The 25,821-nt window shown below is 38.5% G+C and overlaps 1 protein-coding gene across 2 annotated transcripts in view; it reads right to left on the bottom strand.

Moving 5' to 3' along the window:
• ADGRL2 (adhesion G protein-coupled receptor L2) overlaps positions 1-25,821 on the bottom strand; it is a 594,466-nt gene that overhangs the window by 347,070 nt on the left and 221,575 nt on the right. For both annotated transcript variants that reach the window (XM_070486667.1, XM_070486675.1), the window contains exon 3: positions 15,110-15,213. The gene's annotated coding sequence lies outside the window, so the exon portion shown is untranslated. The remainder of the gene's footprint in view (positions 1-15,109; positions 15,214-25,821) is intronic.

Raw genomic sequence — 25,821 nt, 5'->3', positions numbered from 1 at the left:
TTTAAATCTTTATTTTGTAGGGTGCTTTTAAAAGTTAATCATGTTATTCAAATATTCAGAAAGATAAGGCAAAACCATCTTGCTGACTGAAAACAGACAGGTGGGGGACAGACAGAGGGAAGAGTTTAAGCAGCAGCGGTTGCACATAGCAGTGTCACCACCCGAAAGGCAAGATGAATATTGAGGCAGAGAATTAAAGACTATTTAACCCTGTGTGTTAGTCTCCAAGTAGAAGCGCATGGGTGGGAAATTTTTCAGGAAAAAAAAAATTGCCAAGCCAGAGATTTTTGTTGCTTGATATACTTTAACCACCTTGTTCAGAAAACTCTCAGAAAAACAGTAAAATCTATGCATTCTGGAACTAAAATGGAGGACAAGAGGATAAGTCAGACGAAGAACTGTGGTTGGTAATATAGTTAATAGCCTAAAGAGATATGAAAGTAAATGCCAGAGCAATGCGTTCATATTCCAGGGTCATGTAATTATATCTTGCCGACTAAATGAGTTTTATTAACTGAATGAAGAGCTGAGCACTTCACTTCAGTTTTTGTCACACCGTAATTTTCTTAGATATTAATTGATTGTGACCACATTTGCCCCAGAACTGAATATACCACAGTGCAAATTTAATTTTAGCATGTGGTTGACTGCCATGTTGAAATAATGATCTTTTGTAATTGTTAACAATTTTAGAGAAATTTAGCATGTTCAGAGTAGTTAGAGGGATACTATTGCCCAGAAGGAGGTCTGTCATTAGAGTCACATCTTAGGTTCCATCAAAATATTCCTGAGATGTTAATATAGTGACATTGCTCCCAATCTTGTGGCTCTCTAAATGTTTCTACTCGCATTTCTCCTGAGAGGTGACGGTTCAGAATTTTCGTCTATATTTGTTTTCACAAAGGCTGTTGCTAATCTTCGTTCATATCCTGACTGACTCTCTTTGTGATCCCTGGTTCTTAAAAAGTTCTTATTGCATTTCTCGATTTTAAACCACATTTGGGCAGTCACTGTTTTTTTCCTGCTCCCATAATGCTTAGCTGATGCTGCTAGACAGCTCTTGTCATACTGGATTATAGATAGTTGTTCAAGTGGCTGTCGCCTGCATTAGACTATGAGTTCCCTGAAGGCAGTGACCACCACTTTATTTTTGCATTCTTAGCACCTGTCACAGCCCCTGGCATTTGGTTGGTGCTCAATAAGTGTTTGGTGATTGAATCAAATAGGCACAATGCAGTGTGTTGATGTTTAATGTGTTTGCTTGTTCATATGACACCAGTTATTCCTTATTATATTATACTCAAGTCCTTATTTAAAGAATGAGGGCTTTTCAAGAATGTGTTTCTAAACCAGAAAGGCATAATCACATTTGGGTTGAAAATAATTTAGTTCTACAGTTCAATTATCTTTCAAAAGCTGTTTGCTGTCCAATGGCTTATTGATTTTAAATATGTTCTTTCTGAAGAGCAGGATTTCAAAAGATTTCTAATTTTTTAAAACAGAGTTTTACATGGCCGAGGAAAGGACGTAATAGGTGAGACAAGTCCTTCACCTGCTAAATGTGAAAATTCCTACTACATTATCATTTGTTCAGTTCAAGCCACCGACTTTAAATAGGAAAAGGAATTGAATAAATGTTTTTAAAAATCCCAACTGTTGAAAAGTTCTGTAACATAATCTAAAATAAATATACCAACTTAACTTTTCCTTACAAAAAGGAAACTGGTAGGTTTAAAAACCATCTGCTGAATAAATATTTATGGAGCAGAATGACAACTTGACTTATCCAAAGCATTGGCATACATTTTCTTAGTTAATGTTTGATGAAGCGCTTCCACTTACAATTCTTCAGTGAACTAAAAGGAGAGTTTCATTAACTATTTTTGAGAGATAATGAGGCCATGATCCCTTTCCAGATGTTTCACTCATCAAATAATTGTGATCTTCCTTCCAAATCTCCCGGGCTGCTTGGTTCCTATTTCCTTGTTTACTGAGCAGTGATTTATAAAGATGAAGAGAAGTAGCGATTTATAAAGATGAAGAGAAGAAGCAGAAATGCTAGACAGACGATGGGGATCAGATATATTTCATTAGATCCATGGTGCGGAATCTTGTACTCTGAGCATTATTATAAATTCAAAAGTATTTTTATAAAGCTGAAAGTTGGAAACTTGTAATCTTCTGAAGCATTGTACATAAATATACAATAAACAGTATTCTTTATGTGTTTCTATATACATAGTTGCAAATCTATGCATGAAAGTACATAGAATGTTTTTTAACTCTCTGAAGGTTCTTGTTTATGGTCAGCCAGGCCAACAAACTTTACAAAATTAAGGCATAATTTTACCTTCCCCCAAATTGGAGGCTCTTGAAGTTTGATTGCTAAAGGATAATTATCTCAGACGTGGAGAGAGAAAAAGTTGTTTTCCCGGCATTTGCTTAGAAGCATAGGTACACTTCCGACTCTTTCTCTACAGAAGGGACTCAAGAATATGGCTCTGCAGAATTTCTCTTGGGGTCTAGGAAGGAGATTCGTAGTTTTGCTTGAGAGCAGACTAATCTAATCCTATTCTTTAACATTCTGAAGTGCTGGACTAAGAGGAAATAGAGCCTATAACACAGTACAATTAAGGGTCCATTGTGAAAGATATATTTAAATACAACAATAGATAAGTTAATGATCACCATAGATGTAACACCACCACGAATAATAATAAAGCTAACATTTACTAAGTGTGTGCTACGTACCAAGGACTGTTGTACACACTTCCACGTGTTGGTTCATTCTTTCTCCCACAATGACCTCATGAGGTAGATATTAGTATTAGCTCCATTTTACAGATAGGAAACTGAGGCACAAAACTTTACGTAACTTACTCAAGTTCACACAGCCGGCATGGGACTGAGTGGGATAGAAACTGAAGTAGGTCGGCTCTGTGGTGATTGCTGTTATACTACGTAAGAGAGAGCACAGGATGATATGAGAACCTTGAGCTTTTTGCTTTGCCTCTTGGTACTGCCCATGTTTCCCTTAATTGTACCTGAAACTGTCATTCAATTCTCTCTGCTTTGACTATGTTAGTTCTAGATGACAAATGGGTCAAGGAAGGTGATAATCAGCAACACCTATAAAGTATATAACAAAAACTAACAAATTTTTTGGGCCGGCTGGTGGAGGAGGGGTTAGGTTCGTGCACTCTACTTTGGCAGCCCGGGGTTCGCCAGTTTGGATCCCGGGTGTGGACATATGCACTACTTATCAAGCCATGCTGTGGCAGGCGTCCTATATATAAAGTAGAGGAAGATAGGCATGGATGTTAGCTCAGGGCTAATATTCCTCGAGAGAAAAAACTAGGAAAAATTACTTTGCATCCTTTTTGGCATCATTAATATTCTTTGTATTTTAACCACCCCATTTCCATCCCTTAGAAATTAATGAAAATACTTCCAGGCCATTAACACAAGTTTAATTGGGGTAAAAGCATCTCCCCAGGAGCGGAAGAGGGAAGTACCCATACCCCAGCTGCTGTGAGTGCTGGCTACTAACAGCTGCCCTCTGCTCTGAGAAGGGAAGCTGCCTCTTTTGGAATGTTCTCCCACCAGGGCAGCCAACAGCCAATGATGAACTGATATAAGGAATACAAAAGGTCGCCCCTCCAGGTGCCCCCTGGCTGCAAGGTGGACTGACTTCTGGTGCTCCAGAGCTTCCCGTGGGACCAGGCTCCCACAGTTTTCAGCTGAATACATGTCTTTGCTGGGACTCTTCCCTTGCTCTCTCTGTCTCCCCCCCCGCCCCCCCCCCCACTCCTTTTCCTAAGAGCACACCTTCAATGAATCACTTTTACAAGAAACTTTTTCTTAGGTTCTGCTTTTAGGAAACCCAAGCCAAGAAGGATGGTAGTGGAAGTGGACTCAGAAAGCAGAGTCTAAGATGGGATGCTGGAGGTGGCTGGCAATGAGGACCCTGTCACTGGTGGTAGGTACGTATTGTAGCTACCATTGGTGGTAGGCACGTAGGCAGGTAGGTATTGTTAGCAGTGTGATTGTTAAGATCAGAGGTCAGCAACTATGGCCTGTGACCCAAATGCAGCTCACTGCTTTTTGTGAATAAAGTTTTATTGGAACAGATTTCATTTATGTATTGCCAGACAAAGCTAAGTATTTGAGACAGATACCGTATGGCCTGCAAAACCCCAAATATTTACCAAGTAGCCCTTTACAGAAAAAGTTTGCCAATTCCAGGCTAAAATGTTCACCTATGGTGGTAAACTGGATTGAGATACAGAGAGAAAGGGATAGCTTAGCGAGAGAATGTCTCTGGCTTTGAGCAGTGTGGGGAAATTGGAACTATAAGGACTGTGGATTTCAGTGACTGTTACTCAGTATCATTGACGCATTGAAGGGAGAAAATGACATGCTCTATTAGTTACACTGTGCAACAAATTATCACAACTGTAGCAGCTTAAAACAACATACACTTATTATCTCCCCTTTCTATGGGTCAGGAGCCCAGGGATGGCTTAACATGTCCTCTGCTTCAGGGTCTTTTAGAAGGCTGCAATCAAGGTGTCCTCCAGGACTACGGTCTCACCCAAAGGCTTGGCTGGGGAAGTGTCCACTTTCAAACTCATGTGATTGTTGACAGAATGCAGTTCCCTGTGAGCTGTTGGCAGAAGGCCATCCTCAGTTTCTTGCCACATGGGCCTCTCCAACAATGGCAGATTAATTCATCAAAGCCAGGAAGAGAGGGATTCTGGTAGCAAGAAGGAAGTGATGATCTTATGTATCCTAATCATGGAAGTGACATTCCATCACATTTGCCATAGTCTGCTGGTTAAAAGCAAGTCACACGGCTAGCCCATACTCAAGGAAGTGGATCATACTGTAGTATGAATGTTAGGAGGCTGGGCTCTCTGGGAGCCATCTTAGAGCCTGTCTGCCACACAGCTCAGATCTATTATTCAGAATTTAAAGCAAACTGTGGGAGTCAGAAAGACATATTAGCAGCATTTATTAAAGAGACACTCATCTTTTTTAGCTAGAGGGCAGACAGATTTGAAGATCAGGTTCACATCACAATTGTAAAAGTGGCAGAACTTTAAAGAAGGCTAAATTCTCTGCCTAGGCAAGGCTCCTTTGCCAAATTCCAAGTCCTGGAAGAAAAGGAGTAAGATCCTGAGGTTTGGAACAGGGATATCTGGGTAGTTGACAACCTTAAATCTGCATATTCCCCTGAATACTTTTGGCTTGCAGCAGTGGCTACTAAGCGCCTACTCTCTTGTTGGAAAAGAGAGCTGCTTTCTTGAGGACTATATGGAAGTCTCAGATAGGGCAGGTTTCTTACAAGACAATCCTCAGGATCTGTCTGTACTTTCCCTCATGGGAGTCAGACTGATAATTTGGGCTGTATCTCAGCATGTCCTGACTAGGAAAGTAATGGCTTACTAAGTGAGGAGATGAGTTATACACCAGTGGAGTGCTAAGAGTTGGCTGACACGTATGCCAAGAGAAGGCCTGAGAGTGGATCCTGAGGGTCCTGCTTGAACGTGGGCAGAATATAAAGCCATATGGACAGTTTGCTGATATGGGATCACTTTGTTGTGACACCAAATTTAACACCCAGCAAGGCCCTGGGTGATAGGTATAATGTAAGACTGGGCTAGCCCTTGATTGCTTGGAAAGAGCAATGGCCCACATGAAATGAAGTAGGGATCCCAGCACTCTAAGCAATATATTGTGGAGGAAGGAAAAAACAGATGAAAAAAATGGGCGTACAAAAATGAGCCCATTATATAAGACTGAAAAATTCATATTTGATTTTGTTCCTCGGGAGGGCTTGGAGAATTGTATTTACAAGTATGTTGAGGAATCTTCTGATGAGGGGGACTCTAACAGTGGAGAAGCATAAGTCCCTTTTAGGCCAGGGATAGTGCGTGATGCTGTTACAGGACTGGGGTACAGTGGGGCAATGAGGATGGTAAAATTCCAGATTGATAGAGGGTACAGAGCAGCACTTAACTGTCAGAAGCGAAGTTGATGCAATCATTACAAAGGGAAGCGAGGTTGGAATGTCTGTTTTGTAGGTAGGGGTGGAGGCCATCCCAAAGTATCTATGGAAATGGCACCTCGTGTAAGGGCAAGACAGATGGGCAGTCTACAAGGGTATTATTTGTGTATATAATCAAAAGGGATAAAAATAGATGAGCAAAACTCTGAGGTCAAGTAACTCAATGGAAAGTCTGCATCTCTTGCTCTGTCTTCAGACCTGAGCCAGTCCGTAGACCTAGAGCCACTGACTGAAGGAGATGCTGGGTCCCATGAGAAAGGAATGGCAACATTATGCCAAGTGTGGGATTCTCCAGTCCTTCCCCAAAAGGACAAGAGCTATTTACTCAGGAAACTGTACACTGGGGAGAAAGGGATACTCAGATCTTTCTGGGACTGTTAGATACAAGGTATGAGTTGATGCTGATAGCACTATCACGGGTCCCCTGTTAGAGTAGGCATATAAATGAACATGGGCAAGTGAATGGAGTCCTGACCCAGATTCATTTCATGGTAGCTCTACTGGGTCCACACACCCACCTCGTGGTCGTTTAGCTATTCCTTGAATGTGTTATTGGAAGGGACCTATTAGGAGTTGGTAGGATTCTACCATTCTTTCCTTGATTTGATTTGTATTAACAAAGGTCAAGTGGAAGTCCTTGAAACTATCTCCTCCACTAAGTTAGTAAACCAAAATCAATGATCACATCCTGAGGGAAATTGCACAGATTAGTATCACTCTCAGAGATTTAAAGGATGCAGAGTTGAGGATCCCCATCTTATCCCTATGTAACTCAACAGTCTAGATGATACCCAAACTAGATGAATCATGTGGACCACTGCCAACTTAACCAAGTTGTAGTTTCAATGCAGCTGCTATGCTGTATGTAACATATGCACTAGGGCAAGTTAACTAGATACAAGGTAAGTAGTTATTGTTCTGGCAAATGTGCTTTTTCAATACCCATCAAGAAGGAGGATCAAGAACCAGCTTATATTCATATGGATAAACAGTGGCCACGGTCTTGTCTCAGTGTTGTGTTAATTCTCCAGCTCAGTCAAAATATAAACTGAAGGGACCAGGACTGTCCGGACATTCTGCAGGGCATTATAGTTGTGCACCATATGAGTCACATCATGTTAATTGGGCTAAGGAACTCACTTCATGAAAAAGGAGTTATGGCAGTGGGCACAGAACCATGTGATTCACTGGTCCTACCACACTGTGGCACAACTAAGGCATCAGCTTGAAGATGACACCCTGCGAGGATGGGTATCACCTTTCAGACTATAGTGTACACTTTAAACTAACGGATGTTTTATGGTGCTCTGTCCCCAACAGGTAGAATAGGTGAGTCCAGGAATCAAAGAATGGACATAAGATGACATAAGATGGACTTCACTCATCATCACTCCCAGTGACCCATCCCTCTGACTTCAGGATTTGTGAGTCTAGAGGTCCTGGGTCCCAATGAAGGGAAACTACCACCAGGGGATATAGCAAGAGTCTCAGTACACTTAAAGCTGTGGCTGTTGCCAGATTGCGTTGGGATCCTTGTCATGGTAAACTAGCTGGCACAAAAAAGTTACTATATTGGCAGGGAAACTGACATGCTTATCACGAAGAGGCAGCCGTGATGCCAGATATTCAAGGCATGGAGCAATGCATTTGACACTCAGGAGATCCATTGGGACATATTTTGCTATTCCCATGCCTTGTTTAACTGTAATGGCAGTACAGCAACAACAACCTGATTAGGGCTTGGTAACCAGATGCTCAGAAGCCTTAAAGATGATAATTTGGTTTACCCCTCAAGGCAATCTGCTTCGAACTGCAGGTGTACTAGCCCATGAGGAGGAGCATCTAGAAGTTTGATAAAGGAGGGAGATGATAACTGTGTCATGGCCTTGGGAAAAACTGTAGCACAGGAAGCTGCAGTTTCTCCTGCTAACTTTTCTCTCATACATTAGCCAGGATAATGTGATCAACCGGTATCCTGAAGTGACTGTGCCTGGAAGGAGGAAACTTAATGTAAGAAGCAGGTGGGTCTGAGCAGTGCAAGGAGGGGACTACAGTACTTGGTGATGGTGCTTCTTCACCCACAGCTGCTCTGAGTATTTGGACGCTAACAGCTCATGGCTGCACCCTTCCCAAAGTTTAACCCTCTGTTGAACAGTGCCAACTCAGCTGAGAATCACCTTCCCTGGGGATCAGAAGAGTTAACCCTGGGGAGCAATTCATGTTCCAGAGCCCCTCCCCCACCCAAGGGACTAAGCTAAAGCCAGTTTTCAGCTGAGACCACACCCTGCTTAGCTTTCTTCTTCTGCCTCTTCTGCTTCTCTTGCTCTCATTCTCCTGAGAGAGCTCCCTTAATAAATCATTTTCAGGAGAATTTCCATCTTGGGCCCCACTTCTAGGAATTCCGACTTAAGACACCATCTGCTACTATTAATTATGTTGGAAAAATCTTTTTTCCACCCATATCACTCTGATCCAAACCTGATAGTGCACACATGAGAAATTGTATAGATTGACGTTGTCAATTTTTAAAAAAATTTTACCTCTTACCATCTCTCTTTAATTTATTACCATAGCAAAGTCTCTCATTCATTTTCAATTCTCAACTTTACTATATCTGATGACCATTATTCTACTCTTGTTACTCTCCAAGGCGTCCTCTCTGCTGATGCTAACTATCTTTTAAAACAAAATTCAGTTCATGTTCCTCCCTTGCTTACACACTTTGGGGACTTTCTGCTGTTTCCTGGATGAAGTCTCAACTCTTTAGCGTAGCATACAAGGCTTTGTTTATTGGGCTGCAATTTGGAACCAAATTCTGGTAGACTCTTCCCCATACCATCCAGCCTGGACGCCATGCACTACAGTCAGACTCAACAACTTCTTATTCCCTGAATAAGACATGCTCTGATTTGAGTCCGTGCTATTCCTTCTGCTTGGGATGGCCCCTCCTTCCTCTTCTGTTTGTGAATCTCTGCTTATGCTTTAAAACACAGCTTGCTTATCAGCTTTTCTGTGAAACTCTTATTGACCATCTGAGCCCTTCTTTCCATCCTCCAGACAGAATTAATAACTCCCTTCTCTCTGCTCTTATTGCACATAGTAGATGCCTGTGTTACGATGTTTGTCATAATTTTTTTGTGATTGTTTATTTACATGTCTTTCTCCTCCACGTGAATTTGAGTTTTTCAAGGGCCATGTGATTTGTTTTTGTAGCTGTAATAATTATCACATGGCTTAGCACAGTATTCTTAAAAATATACACTAACGGAATGAAGAACTTTGCTGGTTCTTAGACAGCTTCTCAGCCTGACAAGTGGGTCAGTTCTATTCTAGTCCCTGCCTTCAATCCTTTTCCTCTGGTTGGAGATATGGATACTGAAGCGAGTCTTTGCACAACTGTCTGTTCACCTAAATCAAATGACTGACCACACCTTCAGGCCATCATTATCTGGGTTTATATACTGTTACCTCCTGTGCATTTATGCAAGTTCATGCTCCCTGTCATTTGTAAAAGACAGGGGCTAAGAAATAAACTTCCAAATGGCAATAGCAAACCTGAAATTTAGCTAGGCAACATAAATGCAAGTGTACATTACATCTCTCCTTGAAGGTGGTAACAAGCAAGGGAGAACGGAGAAAACTGCTTTCCAAGTGCCAAGCCCCCCATCCACTTCATACCTTCTCTGCCTTGTAGTCACTCCGAAGCCAGTTTAATTGGCCAGTGTTTTTAATTCATCTAGACTTCCAAATAATCAGAAAATGATGTTTTTTCAGTTATCAGCGTTTTCTTAAAAAAAATTGTTTCTTTATATTTTTGAGGGCCTGGGTTGTGGATCTAGCTTTTCAAATAAATATACTTAAGAAAACCCCCCAGTATATTATTAGAAATTGTATTAGTGAGCTTGGAATAAACCAGAAGGTAAAAATGATCATAAAAGGCTTTGCATTATAGGAAATTCAATGGTTAATGTGGCATAAAACCTGGTTATGAGAATCTGACCTGATAATATTCATTCTTTTCCTCCAGCCACATTCTCAGCCCGGGCTCCTCCAGCTCCCTCTGACTTCAAAGGAAACCCTGCATGAAAAGGGAGGGCACACAATAGAAGAATTGGTCCGATTATCCCCCTCTGTTTGGAAATGGGTAAAGATTATAGATATGTTTTCTTCTTTCTGTGCTTTGGACTATATAATGTCAATTACCTCGAGCAAAACCCCCTACCCAGGCGAATGCATAGATTTGGATTATTCCAAAATTGCATAAAATTGGAAACAAGATATTAATAATAATCCATAATGGTGTGACATAATGGTATACATGTTTATTTCACTGGCTTTAGCTGGTACAATAAAAAAAGGAAATTAGTTTAGAGATTTGAATTTTATATTTATTATACCCTGACCTCTTTTGCTCTCCCCTCACCACTTTATATTATGAATGAGGTAATTAAAAAGACTCTTCTGCCTGTTCTGCGATAGCATATTTTTGCCCCTTTAAATGTTTGTGTGTTGGTGAGTGTATGTGTGTGCACGCGCATTGATTATTTTAACCAATGTTTGAAAATGAAGCAGTAAAGCTAAAGGCCAAAGGAACGAATTAGCCTGACCTGGCAATTAGAAGACCGTCTGAAGTATTAACCAGGAACCACTGTCAGATTTTACATCCTCAACCCCAAATGAAAAGGCGGGCATAATAATCCCACATCACCTTTGAAAATGATGTCAGGAAGTGTTTTCTCAGAGTCAGCTACTGGTCAAGACTTACATCGAGTTCAACAAAATAACGAAGGATCAGGGATTCAGGAAGGGCCAAAAGTTCGAACAGGAGACCTTTAGCCTTTCTGCCTGCAATGCATAATAATACTTCCTGTTTGTTTGATAGGTGCTTACCATTCCCTGAAAGCAAAGCATTTATAGCTTCCATGTTAGGGCCGGCATGCTCTGGTCCCACTCTTCCTGTTTAGGATGATTTCTCACAGAAGTGAATCAGTACAATTTGAACTAACAAATGAAAACAACAACAACAACACAATTCCCAATGGACTGATCTACTCCAAGCTGCTGCTTATTAAGCTTCCAGAATGTTTGGGATTGTTCAAACTACGAAAGAATTATGTTTAATTATGAACGAATTTCATCAAGGTTGGCTTGCTCTTTAAATGTCTTTAGTGAAGATTCCATTTCCCTTATGAAAGTCTGGATAGACCACACTGTTCCTTATTAGCCACCCAAAGCTTATGGTAATAACAACAGCTGGAGGTTTGACCTCAAAAAAGCTTTAGTTTGAGCTATTTTTGCTCACAAATGTAGAAGATTGCAGGTAAGTAACACGAAGGTGTTTTTTTTTCATTACTAAGATTGTTTAGAAATATATAAAATATTAGAGCATGTTTTCCATGAATTAAATGATTTAGTAACCCCCCAGTTTTAGCAGTTTGTCATTTTTTAGCCAGCTTTTAGTCTTGACTTACAAATGCCCCAAGAAAACAGAACAAGAAACTTGAATGCAAACCTTTCAACCAGGTAACTCTATAGTTTATAGGCGGCAACGAATGACATTTCCTCAGCAGAATCTTGGAAATTACCAATATTGCATATTTTGGTAATCCGTATTGAACCTGAAGCTGAGAAACTAGCTGCCCTTTCTTCCTGTCTTCAAAACTTCTATTACCAACTGTTCTATGTTGAGGTTGATATGACAAGCCATTTCAACACTTTTGTTTAGTTAAATGGAAGTGCATCACTTTTAAAGAAAAGCTCTATTGCCAAAAAATATAAACAGCCCTAACTTTGATTAATATAAATATTTAAAAACCAGAACATTCTGTTACATCTTATAAAAACAATTATGATGTAGCTGATGGGAAAGAAAAAGTGCTTTCATACATTAGATGAATTCAACAAAATACAGCTGCAGAACAAAATTTTAAGTAAATATGAATTGTTTGTCTTTTCACAGGGCCACAGTATTTACTTAAATGGGGTTGCTTTAGAACAATTTGTTTCATTAGCAAAAATGAAAGTTTTCTTTACAGTTTTATGTCTGAAGTATTTTGATTTAAAGTTCAAAGTCCTCTAATTGAAAAAATACCATTAAAATTATTCCTCTTGCCCAGTTTAGGGTTTTGCTAATAAGCCACCAGACAAGAGATGTGTGAAATGAATAGATGAAGAAAAACGTTGACAGCAAAAGCGAGGTGTGGGGGGTGAGGTTAGTTTATTAGGCCCCGTTTGTCACGAATGGCCCTGCTGCACATAGAAAAGCAAATCTCTCTACCTTAGAAGATTAATTCCGAAGGAGGCACTCTTAGGTCAAAGTATACATAAGCGTGTGCCTAATCTCAGAGAAATCAGGCTAGTTTCTCACAGCAATTAAGCAGAGGTCTGGGGTTTCACCCACAGTGTATTTAAACACAGGATACAATTAAACCCCAAAGTATTAATATCTTTGCTCTGCAAAATTGCCCAGGAAATAGATTTTGCCTCTTTCAAATGAAAAGCAAGGCAAATTAAGGGAATAACTTGATTCTTAGCTAAATTGCTTGAAATAAGAGTGTCGTATTTTCTTCTAATTGCACATATCTTGTGTCCATACAGACGGTTCTTACTTTACCATAGGGTAAGAGTTATAAGCTTTCTAGTTCCTTTAATCTAAATAGTGAATCTTAGAAGTTTGCATGAAAATGTATTGTTTTAACCTGTAATTAAATTTCTTATTCAGTGTGTGTTAAAAGTCAACTCCTTATAAAAATCTGAGAATTCACTGTTTATCACCAACCAAATGTCGCAACTGGGAAGCTTTGCAACCTTTGTAAAGAGTGAAAAAGTAAATGCAAATCTTAAACAATCAAGTTTTCAGAGGGCCTGCTTTCTGCAGAGGTTTCTCTTGAAGTTATTCCATTTATTTACTCATCTCAAGCCAAGAGCTAACCTTCTAGAAAAAATTATTGCCAGTTTAAAACACTGCTTCCAGAATGCTAAATGTAAAAACAACAAAAGAACTTTTATGTGTTGAGCATCAGTTCCCCAAAGACACATTTTTTAATAATACAAAGTTATATTAAATAAACCACCACCTTTATTCAGATCTTGGGGAAAAAACCCCTTCTGGTATTAAAAAATGTTTGCTTATATTACAATTATCGTTACTTCTCTTTGGTCTGTATATCAAATTAGTATTCCATTTTATTGCCAAACCAAATTCTCTTTGGCTTTTTGGGGGAAGAGCAGTGGAGGGAAGTTTGTCTTAGAATAGCAAAGAACAGAAAAAAATAGTTGTTCGTCTATATAGATAGCTGAATCAATAATTAGTTCATTTATGAAAGAGTTTCTAGCACGACAGTTGTTGGTGTACCATCCAGTGAGAAATCGTATAACCTAAGACACATGGGTATGTTCTTAGAAATTAGTAAAACTGAAAGAATGAAGCAAAATAGAATGAATCAGCTGTGGGATCATGTGTATGTGGGTGTGTACTAACATATTTTCCTGCCTAACACTCCACTGTTGCTTTTAAGAGGAGCTGAACACTTCAGGTAATGTGTACAAGGCAATGTCTCCTTAAGTCACCCTATAAACGGTTTGCGCGCTGTTTTGATGTGTGCTGGGCTGTGTGAGAAGGCATACAATCTGAGTTTTATGAAGGATTGTTTTAATAGGACCAATGACTTTAATAGTACTTTTTGCTGACATCACTGGCAAATTGGTCTACTCTGTAACCTTTAAAAGTGCAGCATATCCTAAAATGAGTTACTTATTAAACAAATGTTCTTTTTTTGAGTGCAACTGACCTTTAAATGATTATTTCTCGGCACTTGCAACAAAGGGAATCTCACCCATCACCTTTACACTTTTGATGTTACAGTGAGTAGATCCATAACCTTTTCGCAACACTGGACGCACCACACAACATGGAATTACAAGTGTTAATGAGCACTTGTTCTTTTAAGGGGAAGTTCTATTACTTTATTAAATTGTTGCAGTACACAGAAGTCACAGAAAAATGTAACAGTAAATTGTTATTTTGATCAATCTGAAACCATTTTAGAAAATATAACTGCAAAGCACCAAAGAGTAATTTATTGCTAATAGCAGTTTCTACTGAAGTTTCCTCCCCTTAATTTACAAGGAGTGTGTGTGTGTACTGTGGGAGTGTGGGGGTGGGATTTAAATAATAAGAAAAACATTGTCTTTAGGTGCAGGTGCTTATACAATATTTACAGGCAATTTGAACTAAACCTACCTGCAATCAGCACGGTACCCCTTTTCACCAACTGGAAGAAAAAGCTTGTGGAACTCCAGAAGTTTTGATGGAATATATAGATACTTCATGTAATGATAGAGATTTTCAGATTGTGCTTTCCTCAGAAACAGACACCTTTGTAAAGGTGTAATGGGTATAATCAAGTTGTGGTTTTCTTTAATTAAGTAGAGATGGTAATTACAAACTTTCTTCTTCAGGAATCAAATCCAATCTAGCACATATTTGGAAGAACTGATGTTTTCTGGGATCTCTTTACTCATGTTAGGAGACCCACATTGCTGCAAGTCGCAAAGGCTTTTTCGTGAGCAGATAACCTATTTACACTTTAGTGGAGCTGCTGAATCTGAAATAGGTTTCATTAGCTTAAATATCTTCCGTCTTAGGGAAAAGCAATACTCCAAGTTTGAAAAATTCCAAGAAAAATTTCTTGATCTGAAGGATTCAAATACTGGAACAGGCCAGTATATCTATACTTTACACACATTTTACTGTACCAATAATGTACAAATGCCTGCTTATGTTCAAGAATAAACTTTTTTCTTGCAAAGCTGACCTTGCTTGTAAAAATACTGTTGTAGAAAGGTGTGGGACTCTTACAACTTTTAAATCTCAACCCTCCATAGAAAAAGAAAGGCATTTTTCACTTATATGTTCTCTTTTTCTATTCTTTTCCCATATCACTCACAAAGTGAACATATTGCAGTGAATTACAGGGAAATCTGATAAATTTTTCCAAAATAATGAAAAATAACTGTCTTGAAATAATGTTCACTTACGGTTTCTTTTCGGCTTTGACTTGGTATATTTTGTAAAGCATGAGGGGTAGCCATAAGCCTTCATCAGAGAAATCAAAAGTGATGTTGTTTGGAAACATTAGGCTCTAAAAGAAAAAAAAAATCAGAGATATGACTTATTTGCCTCCCTTTCATTTCATTTACAAAAAGGCAAATCAGTTATTTTATGGCATGTAATCACAAAGAAAAATCCACAGACTTAAGACTAAAGCGACTCATTGTCAAGCCTTCCAGGGTCTTATTCATTAATTATGGCGGCTGCCGATGAACAACAGAGGAAAATCAACAATGCTGGATAAAATAATCATCAAGGGCTTCTATGTCTGTAAACTATTTAAATTCTTGAAATTGAATATTTATGATGAGTGATGCTCTTTAACATATACCATATTTCCGTCCGTCCTCAGCTCTGACTGCGTTCGGAAACCCCAGATGCTCCTGTCCTTCTTTCACACCACCTTCCACGGGGCTTCATCACAGCCCCCCTTGCTAACATCATGCCTATTAGAAAACCAAACACCCAATGTCGCCTGCAGTTTCTCAAGAGCCTGCTCCTTCTGTGACACTCCTCTCCACCCTTAACAATAGTTCAGTTTCAATATCCTATCTGCCCTTTCACAGGCAGCCCCTGTGAAACAGTTGTGAAGTTTATTTTGCACTTATCAATACAATGTAAACCAGCGCGGGCTTACCTCCTTGGGGTTAGTGAACCCGCGTTGTCTGTGAGCACAGACAGCGCTTTGGCCACAGATGTGACTGGTTAACTGCACAAGCAAGAAGGATAAATCCACATAACAATACTTCATTCACCAAGGAAATCTGCAGTGGATTACAGTTTCTCTATGGTTAAGTCTGGTCTTAATTTACTGCTTTTATTCAGTTTTCAACCACAAACGAGCCCCTTATGAGGCATTCACTATGCAGAATTGACAACTCTTTTTATCTACTTGAAAAATATTTTTGGATAATAATTTATGGTTACAAAATATTTTAAGCAGTTTGAATAGTTATATTATATTCTTTCAATGCTTAATGATGCAGTATCCCCTGTAAAAATGGAATGCCAGGCAATCTGGTAATTTTACATACAGTATTTATAACAACAGAGCAATTTGGCCATATAGAAACACAAATTTAAAAAAAAAAAAAGCCTGCATATTTCACAGGAAGTCTTTTAAAGACATTTTTTAAGCTCTTAAATTGTATCTCAGGAGAAAATCAGAGTTCAGAACAGTGTCTAAAGGCCCTACGTATACGGGTGAAAAAATAATTTTGGCAAGCACTGTATTTTATTTATGAATTATTGTGTTTAAAATAGCGTATTTTGAACACTCTTCAGAAGGAAAAAAAAGCTGCAGCTCTCTCTGAGGACACAAGGCAGAGTTCATATGCTATTTATGTTTTATACATGAAACCAAAATGTGTGGGTAAGTTTGTACTTTTTCACCATTAAACATTATTTTCTTAATTTATATTCTGAATTAATGCTCTCTTTTAAAAAAATCCATCTGAAAGTGCTCTTTACTATTGGACGTAGAGTCGTTTTCAAGGACTGATTGCCACTATCTGGAACTACTCTGGAAACTCCAAACAGGCTGAAAAACATCATATACCTGTAATAAACGGCAAGTGCCAGTGTCAGAGTTTGTCACTATAGATGCACATCTTCTAGTATTGCCAACCAGAGAGCCTGTTAACTGGAAACGGGATCCATGTAAATAAGCCAGAATGTATTTTGTAAACAGAGACAATGGAAGCAATGTGGTTGATGTTGTTTGAGATGATAGAGTTCCTTTGGCCTTATTTAGATTAATTTAAACTGTGGGTACACAAAGCTTTATAACTTTGCTCTTGGCAGAATTTGAGCACTTTTAGACTCATCCATACTAAGGGATTCTTCCTATTGCAGAATGAACTCTCTGTAGATAAACAAAGGAAAACATTCAACAGAGGTACTTGCCGTATTCTCCTCATTAGTGGCTACTCTGTCTTGCGCAGAAAAGGAGAGCTTTGGGAAAAGCATCCTCAGCATTAACAAGAAAGGACATTGCTTTTACAGGAAAGAACACTTTATGATTTTCCAAAATCTTGCTCCTCAAGTGCCATATGTAAATCATATTTTTAAAGACCCAAATTATGCGTGTGCTTCAGGGGGGAAAACTACATAAATGAGCAATAGAAAAATAATGAGCTGTATCTCTTTGGCTAGTTAAGCAATTATTGCTTCTTTACTGAATCAAATGCTGTTTGCTTTTCATCGTAAAAACAAGTGGGGTTTGCTTTTTGTTTATTGTTGTTGTTAGTTTGTCGTTTTGCTCAAAAGAATTCTTTGTGTTATCGTTCTTGTTGTTTTAGAACTTGTTGCATTCTGCCTTTAGTTTGGTAGCTAGGTTTCATTGCCTTCACAGACGTTCTAATGGAGGTGTTAAAGAAAATGTTCGAAAGGTGATAAATTAGACAACAGAAGGACCGCATTCAAATGCCACTTGATATAAATCCAAACTTATTTATATTAGCAAAGTTTCATGAATGATATGACAGATACCTTCTCTTATTTATCTCAAACATATTAACCTATAGATAAGAGCAACTTCTGTAACAGAATATAGAAGTTCGGAATTATGACCATAGCAATGAACTAGCCTCGTTAGACCAGGCAAAAATAGCAGTCACCAGCTGTGGGTCAATGAGCACAGGATTCCGAGAAAGATTTAGTGCATTCTCTCCAATCCACTTGGTACACAGACCCATAATGTTCCTGCACCATTTACATTACACCTTGTGTACCGGATGCTTGTCTTATTTCTCCCTCTTCCTGCCAAGCATTATATGTGAAGTTAGAGTGGGAGGGTCATTTAACAATGAATTTCCCCATTGTATAACCATTACAAAGCTATCCAGGCTAAATAACTTGTTGTTTTTTAAGTCACTGTGCAATTTCAAGGTTTTAATGGTCCTTAAAATATAATACCCTGTGTCATTTATTTCCTGAAGTGAAAGCTAGCACCAGCCTTTGGAATTCATGTAAAACAAGTGGTTCAATATGGTTTGAAGAGAGAATGAAAACTTGATAAGCAATTAATCTACCCTGAATGCTTTCCTAATGGTTTGCGCCTTTTCTTACTGATTTAAAAAAAAATCTAGATTTTATCCAAAAGAAAATCAAATAAAACATACACCCAAATCTTTGTATAGTGCATTTGTTAGAGGGAAACCCATACACAGTAAGGTGGAAAGATTGACTATTTAAATAATTTAAAAATAAAGATGTTTCTGGTCGAATAATAGCAACTTGATTTTTTTTCCCCTGTGCCTGGAAGCTATGGGAGAAGGGAAAGATTTGAAATGGAAAATTGGATAAATGAGCTTAGAGAAGGGGTTAATTTCCTAACAGAATAATCCTGCAAGTGACACCTGGTCGAGGAAAAGAAAGTGTCCTAGTCTGACTGCTGATTTGCAGAGACGCAGGCTTAAGAGTTAAGACAAGCCAGAGCCATCATCGAGACTCAAGACTCAGCTACAAAACAGAGCTGGGTCTGGTTGATGTGTCTACCAGCCAGTGTATCTCCAAGGAGCCTGGTGAGAACATAGAGAAGACTTACCAGTAAAGTCATACGGTCTGAAAGACACTGTACAGGCAGGGGAAACTCTTATCTGAGGACCATGTGTAACATGCAGGTTGAAGACCCAGGAGTCCAAGAGTAGAAGGGAATGCCCCTCGGTGGTTAGTGGGGCCAAGAGAACGAGAGCCCAGCACAAATTCATGAAGGGTGTCAATAGTTGAGGGCTACAGATGAAAAGATCATGACGTTTCCAACTTAATAGTGATTATGTGTTTCTCCCTCGGTAGAGTGTTGCAGGGCGGAAATGACAAGTCCAAAGATATAGAAATCAATGAAAGGTTGAAGAGTTCCCAGAGCAGAATTTATAGGAACAGTAACAAAGTCAGAGAGCTTGCTCTTGAGTAAATGCCAAAGGAGTCTCAGGAGGTTCTGCAAGCTAGGATCCTTCAAGAGGTATTTCTTGTAGGAAAACGATAACCACGTCTGATAGGACTAGCATGGAGTCCAAGATGATGCACATGTTCAACACTGGGACTGGAACTGAGACCATGCCTCCCTACTTCTTAGTGAGGAAGTGCCGGAGGTTAAAGAATTTGATAATATCATACTTAGTGCATAAGTATGATAATCGCATATATATGCACATACCTAAATTAATTGCTTGGTGAAACACATATAGCCTTCACCCAAATTGTGGAGTTAATCAAGAACAAGAACACTAGTTGCTAAAGTCCCAAGGTACAGACCACTTACTCAGGTGCCAAGTAGAAACACCTGAAATGTGGGTGTGCGGAACCAAAGCATTCCATCATAGTTTTGGCACTTCGCAAACTCTGGCCTCCATTGAATCTGCCGCACACTTTGTAGCCCGGATGACTACTGCACGCCTATCATCTGAATGGGGTTAGTCTCTGACTGGAGGATTGCCAAGTAACCCAATTTTAGAATAGCACAAATTTTAATTATAGGTTTCATTTAACTGACACCTGTCCTTGGAGGCTGTCATTAAAATCTAACAAGCTATGATGTGGGAACTATTATTATCTATGATTTATAAGAGGCAAAAATAAATAAGGAGAGAAAGAAAGAAAGGCTGAGAGGTTTAGAGGAGTGGTAGACTTGGAAGACTAGAGATTCCACTGGTGAAAAAGAACCGTATCAATTACCCAGGAAACGCACAGAAAATGAAAACCCAGATCACTGAATTTCTGGTATGTGAAGTATGATTTTACCAAATATCCACCTCATCTGTCATTTCATATTGTGAGTATAGTGCGCCACTCTTCTCCTGGGTTAACTGGGAAAAAAATGCTTCTTAAGTAAAATGCTTGACCCTGAGAATGTGCCAGTTTTTAAAATAAGTTCTACTAATTTAAAAATCCCATACAATTTGGCTCCTACACTTAGTCTGCTCAAGAGGAAAAGTGTGATGGAGGAAAGGATTGGGGTATAGATGAAACAAGATAATGTGTTGATACTCATTGAATTTGGATAGTGGGTATAGGGGGGTTTCTTATACCATTCTGTTTACTTTAGTATAAATTTGCAATATTCCATAATAAAAAATTAAAAGAAATTCAATTTAGAGAAGCATTTAGATACTTGCATACCAATTTATTTGGGCAAATTAATTCACTTTATCCTGCAAAATTTGGCCATAAACAGGAGAACAGAACATCTTATATTAATTATTTTATATTACTATACTTATGTTAATGATCCCACTGTAACTACAGCAAGTTCTCCTAAAAATGGAAAACCGAAGAGTCTGTATACATTTTCCAGTCTCTGCATTTACAAGCAGTTTTTTATTACAGCCGTAGGTTTCTAGACTGAATGCCAAATGTGCTTCCCGTTTAGATCAAATTTAGCTTTAACTAAAATAATTAGCCCTTGCTCCTAATTCTAATGGAAATGTAAGACTCTTAACAATTCAGTGATAATAACACTATTGGATACTGCCGCTAACAGTGATTTATATGAAATAATTAGCAGACGTCTTCTGTTGTAGATGCACGCAGAATTTGTCCTAAACCAAAGGCAAAACAATAATAAAAACTACTGCCTTTTAACCTTTCCGTGAATTTAAATAAAAAAATCTGTACTGGAATTGTACATTAATAAGGCCTGTTAAGCTCGGAAGAACATTTTCCATTCATCTGAAGTTCATCAGACAGGTTCACGACCTCAGTAAGATTGCTCCAGCTCCTGCAGTTCCTAAACCGGCATGGGGGAGGACACGAAATATTATTTTAGGATTAGAAAATTTTACTAGAATTGACAGAAACAAGGAAACACACTCCGATATTGAGCATACGCTCTGAAATTAGCACATCTAAAACGAAAGATATTGAACGGATTGACTTTTATTCCTCTGGATACCTTAAAAAGAAGCAACTAAAGAGAGCTAAATATAGCGCTGTAGTTTTATGCTTCGCGTAGGAAATCTGAGGGTCTACTTTGAGCCTCCACTTTGTGTCTGGGGGTACACAAAGGGGGACCGCAGCCTTATTTGACAATTTTCTCATTTATATGGTAATGACATAATACATAATGTTTCTCGTTAAAAATATTTTTCTTCTAAACAGTATCTGTTTGGAAGTATTCCATTGTTCATTTTTATCCTTCCTTTCCCTAAATTTCCTGTTGAACGACATTGCGTGAAAGCCATTACCATTCAGGGTGTCACTAAAGGGGTGAAGTCAGTCCAGTTGCATCTCCCTCGCTCAGCCTGAGAAAATTTCATCAGCAGAGCTGATTCATGCTCCTTCTTTGGATCTGCTACGGGCAGCACAATAAGGGATGAATGAAACAAGCACTCTGCAGCTGAATGCTCTTAAAGACCACTTGGGAACTTTATTTGGTGCCAAATAAAGTGACCTGCCAGTGTCAGCTGCGGGAAGCATATTGTACTGGGCTCTGCAGTCTGTCCCAGTTGCCTATTCATTTCAGAGGAAATTTTCAGGTATTGAATTTTAATCCATGATGCCCAATTATAATTTGGGACCCTTTTACATTAGAGACTGGGCTTCACCCCATTTGGCAATTAAGTCAGAGCTGCCTAATACATGATTTTAATTTCCGGAAAGCAGGTGCTTCGTTTGGTCAGTCACCAATCTCTGATTGTCCTTCCTTCTTGATCTTAAACCATTTTCATTTTCATACCCCGACCCCCCTTCTGTAAGTATTCACTGCCGGTTAGATGATTTCCCTGCTTAAGCCTGTAGGGATTCCCATGGGCTTCTTTCAAAAGTGCTTATAACTTTTAAAATAGTTCATTTTGTAGGTATCTATTTGATCCCCATTTTGTAACAACTCACTATGTTGCTTTTTGAAGTGATCTGAAGAAAGGTTTGTTTACAACATTATCTAACACTCGCACTTGTGAAGCGAGACTCCTCAGAAATAATTATCGTCTATGTTAACTTTCCTTGTCTGCTATTTTTACAAATTCGGTTTGAGACATCTCTAACAATTCAAAAACTATTCAGTTTCTTTAAGGCTATGTGTCTTCTCCAAACAGCACTTTATTGTTCAAAAGAAGTATTTGAGAGAGCACCCGATAATATGAGAAACTCAAATAGAAGGTGCCTGATTTGAAAGCAAATACTGTATAAGTCAAATTCTATCTAAAAAGAAACTCTCCTTCACACACACGCACTAAGATGGTGCCGTCCTGTCTTCCAGAACTGCTTTGTGCAAGACTGAGCCAGGACCAATACAGCCAGTAGAGAGGCGATTGGGAAACCAGATGTCACTTTGTGCCAATCATCCTTTGGCTGTCCTCTGCAGACTGAGACCATAGAGGCCTCTGCCACAAGCTGGACTCCCCTGAATACTGTCGCATGCTTAGCTGAGGATTAACAACATCTGATAGTCCTTAATGGGACCTTTGGCAAATATTTCTTTTAAAAAGAGCAAAGCAAATTCTGAATTTGAAAGATGCAAAATGAGAGAGCTTTGCAAAACAACTCTGCTGCCTAACAAAAGGATTTATTTAATATTTCACTTAAAGAATTAGCTCTCCTAGAACATAATAAACATGGTTTGCTTAAAACATGTGAAATTGTATGTGGTAGTCTTTCTCAAACTATGTTCCAAGAAATATTCAGGTCCTGCTAGATACTAACTGACACTTCCTTAAAAGAAGCATGCCATGATCAAACAGATTTCAAGACACGAAACCATATTTGCCCTCTGGGTGAGCCACAGTGCTTATTACCATATTATAGGTACTGAGAAGTCCTGCAGTGAAAAAAAAACCAAAACTGTTTATGTTGAACCCAGCATTTTACAAAAAATTTGGCTATAAACCTTTTTTCCCTCAAAACTCTATTAATAATTTGCATCGTCTATAATGCAGTTATAAAATAGGGTATTCCAGTGTTAGTGTTTATGATTTTGTTATTGTTGCTTTTGGTTTGAAAAGTCAAAATAGCTGAAGTGCCCCATAGGTATTGTCTTTAGGACCAGCATAACAAAGCTTAATCCACCTGTTTAATATGCAGTTCATTAAGTTGGATGTGAACTTACACCTTACGATGCTGTTCATTTTTACCATGCCTGTCTGCTTTTCCGAATCCCCCGTCAGCTTCCAAGTACAGTAAGGGCAGGGTCCCTGTGTTGCGTTCCACTGTATCTCTGAGAACTTGCACAGTGCTTAGCACATTGTAAGTACTCAATAAATATTTGTTTGATTGAATGAATGGACACTGGAGTAGACATCCTTTTAAACTATAGATATAACCACATTAGAATATAGGTTTTAAAAAAATAATTCTTGGCCTCAAAGTAAAAATAACAGAAGTGAAAGTAAGAATGACTAAATTGAACTGGTCTTTAATAGCTTTGTCAGAGGCCAATAAATTCATTACCAATTACTCTATTGTCTGATGCTTCATTGCTCCTGTTAGCTGGTCTATTTGAAGTCAATGCTCATTCTATTCCATAATTTTCCAGGTTGTTTTTCAGTCTTTATATCTTCAGTTGTCTTCCAATAGCTACTTCTTATCTGCCTTTTGTTTACTTTTTGTTGAATAACTTCTTAAAAGTAGAACTAACAGTGAACATCATATATCATAATCTGCTCTGACAAAATTACTGATGAGACAAGAAAAGGCAGTGAAGGCCTGGGGGTGAGGAGTGTGTGATATAGAAAAGGTAAAGAGGTAAGATGTTTAATTCATTCAACAAATATTTCGTGAGTGCCTATTCTATGCTGGGTGCAATGCATAAAGTCTAGACAATTCAAGGTCAGCCAAAAATATGAAATATTCATCAGACAGATATCAACAGAATTAAGAATTATCCAAATTTCATCCCCCCTAAGTCAGTTTATACTCTAGAATGACTCGATATTTTTAGAGTGCTGATTTGATGTGTGAATTGTTTGTCTTATCTATTATGCTCTGTTTTTACAGAAGTTCATCTTTTCTATCTTGACAATGCTGCCAACTTTCCTAAAATGGTACAATATTTTATGGGCCAGGACAAAACTACTTAATATAATTCTGTCACATAAAATTTACAGTGATTTTAGTTACCTTAAATCAAAGTAATAATTGTTCAAAAGTCCACCCAAAGAATGTTTTGACTAAGGGTTGAGAGACTATGCCCTGTGTGCCAAATCTGACCCACCATGTGTTTTTGTAAACAAAGTTTTATTGGAACACAGCCACGTCTATTCATTTACATATTCCCTGTGACTGCTTTCATGCTCCAACAGCAAAGTTGAATAGTTGCAACACGGACTGTATGGCCTGCAAAGCTGAAAATATTTGCTATTTATCTGTCATAGACAATGCTTGTTAATTTGAGTTAGAGTAAAATGGTAATTTGGGTGAGAGCAAAATGATGGATCACTAAAAAAAATTCAACATCTCCCTTTGGATATAATTTTTTTCCTATATTTGCATATGATATGAATATTCTTCTGGAAATTCTTATCCAGTAAAAATAATATCCTCTTCATTAGAGATCTAAATCAGTAGCAGTTGAAATTCCATTTGCGGGCTGTTCTTTGGTTCAATATCTATAAGTATAGACATGAAAACCTGGAATGTCCAAGTTTTATAGAAATACATTCTATATAGAGCTCTCCTTGGGAAGTAGTATACTTTAGTGGATACTGTAGTCAGGCTCCTAGATGGTCTATTTCTTGATATCCACTTACTGGTGTAGTCCCATCCTACACAGAATAGGGCTGACTTGTATAATCATTAGGATATTGCAGAAATTATGGAGTGTGACTTCTGAATCTAGGTCATGAAAGACATTGTGATTTCTGTCTTGTTTTGAAAGAACCAGCTACAATGTTGAGAGGACACTCAAACAGCTCTTTGGAAAGGTCCATGTGGCAAGGAACTGAGGCATCTGCCAACAGCTGAAGAGGAACCGAGGCATCCCAACACCCACGTGAGTGCGCCATCTTAGAAGCATACCCTCCAGCCCCAGTCAAGCCAAGCCTTTAGGTGACTGTAGCTCCTGCTGACATTTGAGACGACCTCCTGAGAGACCTGGAACCAGAACCAGCCAGCTAAGTCATTCTTGAATTCTTGCCCCCAGAACCTATGGGATAATAAGTGTTTGCTGTTTTAAGCCACTGATTTTTAGGGTAATACGTTATGCAGCCATAGGTAAGTAATATGATGTATCAGAGGATGGGCTCCCACATCATATAACTTGTGTTTGAACCCCAGATCTGCCACTTAGTAGATGTACGATCTTGGGCAAATTACTTAATCATGTTATATAGTTTTCTCATCTGCAAAAATGGGGCTATAATTATCCCTATTTCATAGAATTCTTGTGAGGAATTCAATGAGATAATGAATGAATGATAACATTGCTAAATAAATGTTAGCAGTTATTTATTTTTGATGATTATTAGAATTGACTTCAAGTATCCACTTAAGAATTCTTTCAAACCTTTTTTTGGCAACTAAATGAATGCATAATAGAATATTAAAGGACTTTTATCCTATATCCTAGAGTTTATACAACTTAGAGTACCTAATGTGAATGTGGTAGATCAGTAAAGCAGTAATTAAGAGAAGAGACTACTGTCAATATACCTGAAAACAAGATACATATTGCTACTACATAATATTACATATAAACAACAGAGGGTGA

This window comes from Equus asinus, chromosome 16 (genome assembly GCF_041296235.1).
Source record: "Equus asinus isolate D_3611 breed Donkey chromosome 16, EquAss-T2T_v2, whole genome shotgun sequence".
In the NCBI taxonomy this organism is placed as follows: domain Eukaryota; kingdom Metazoa; phylum Chordata; class Mammalia; order Perissodactyla; family Equidae; genus Equus; species Equus asinus.
This window is presented reverse-complemented; position numbering and strand designations above follow the sequence as displayed.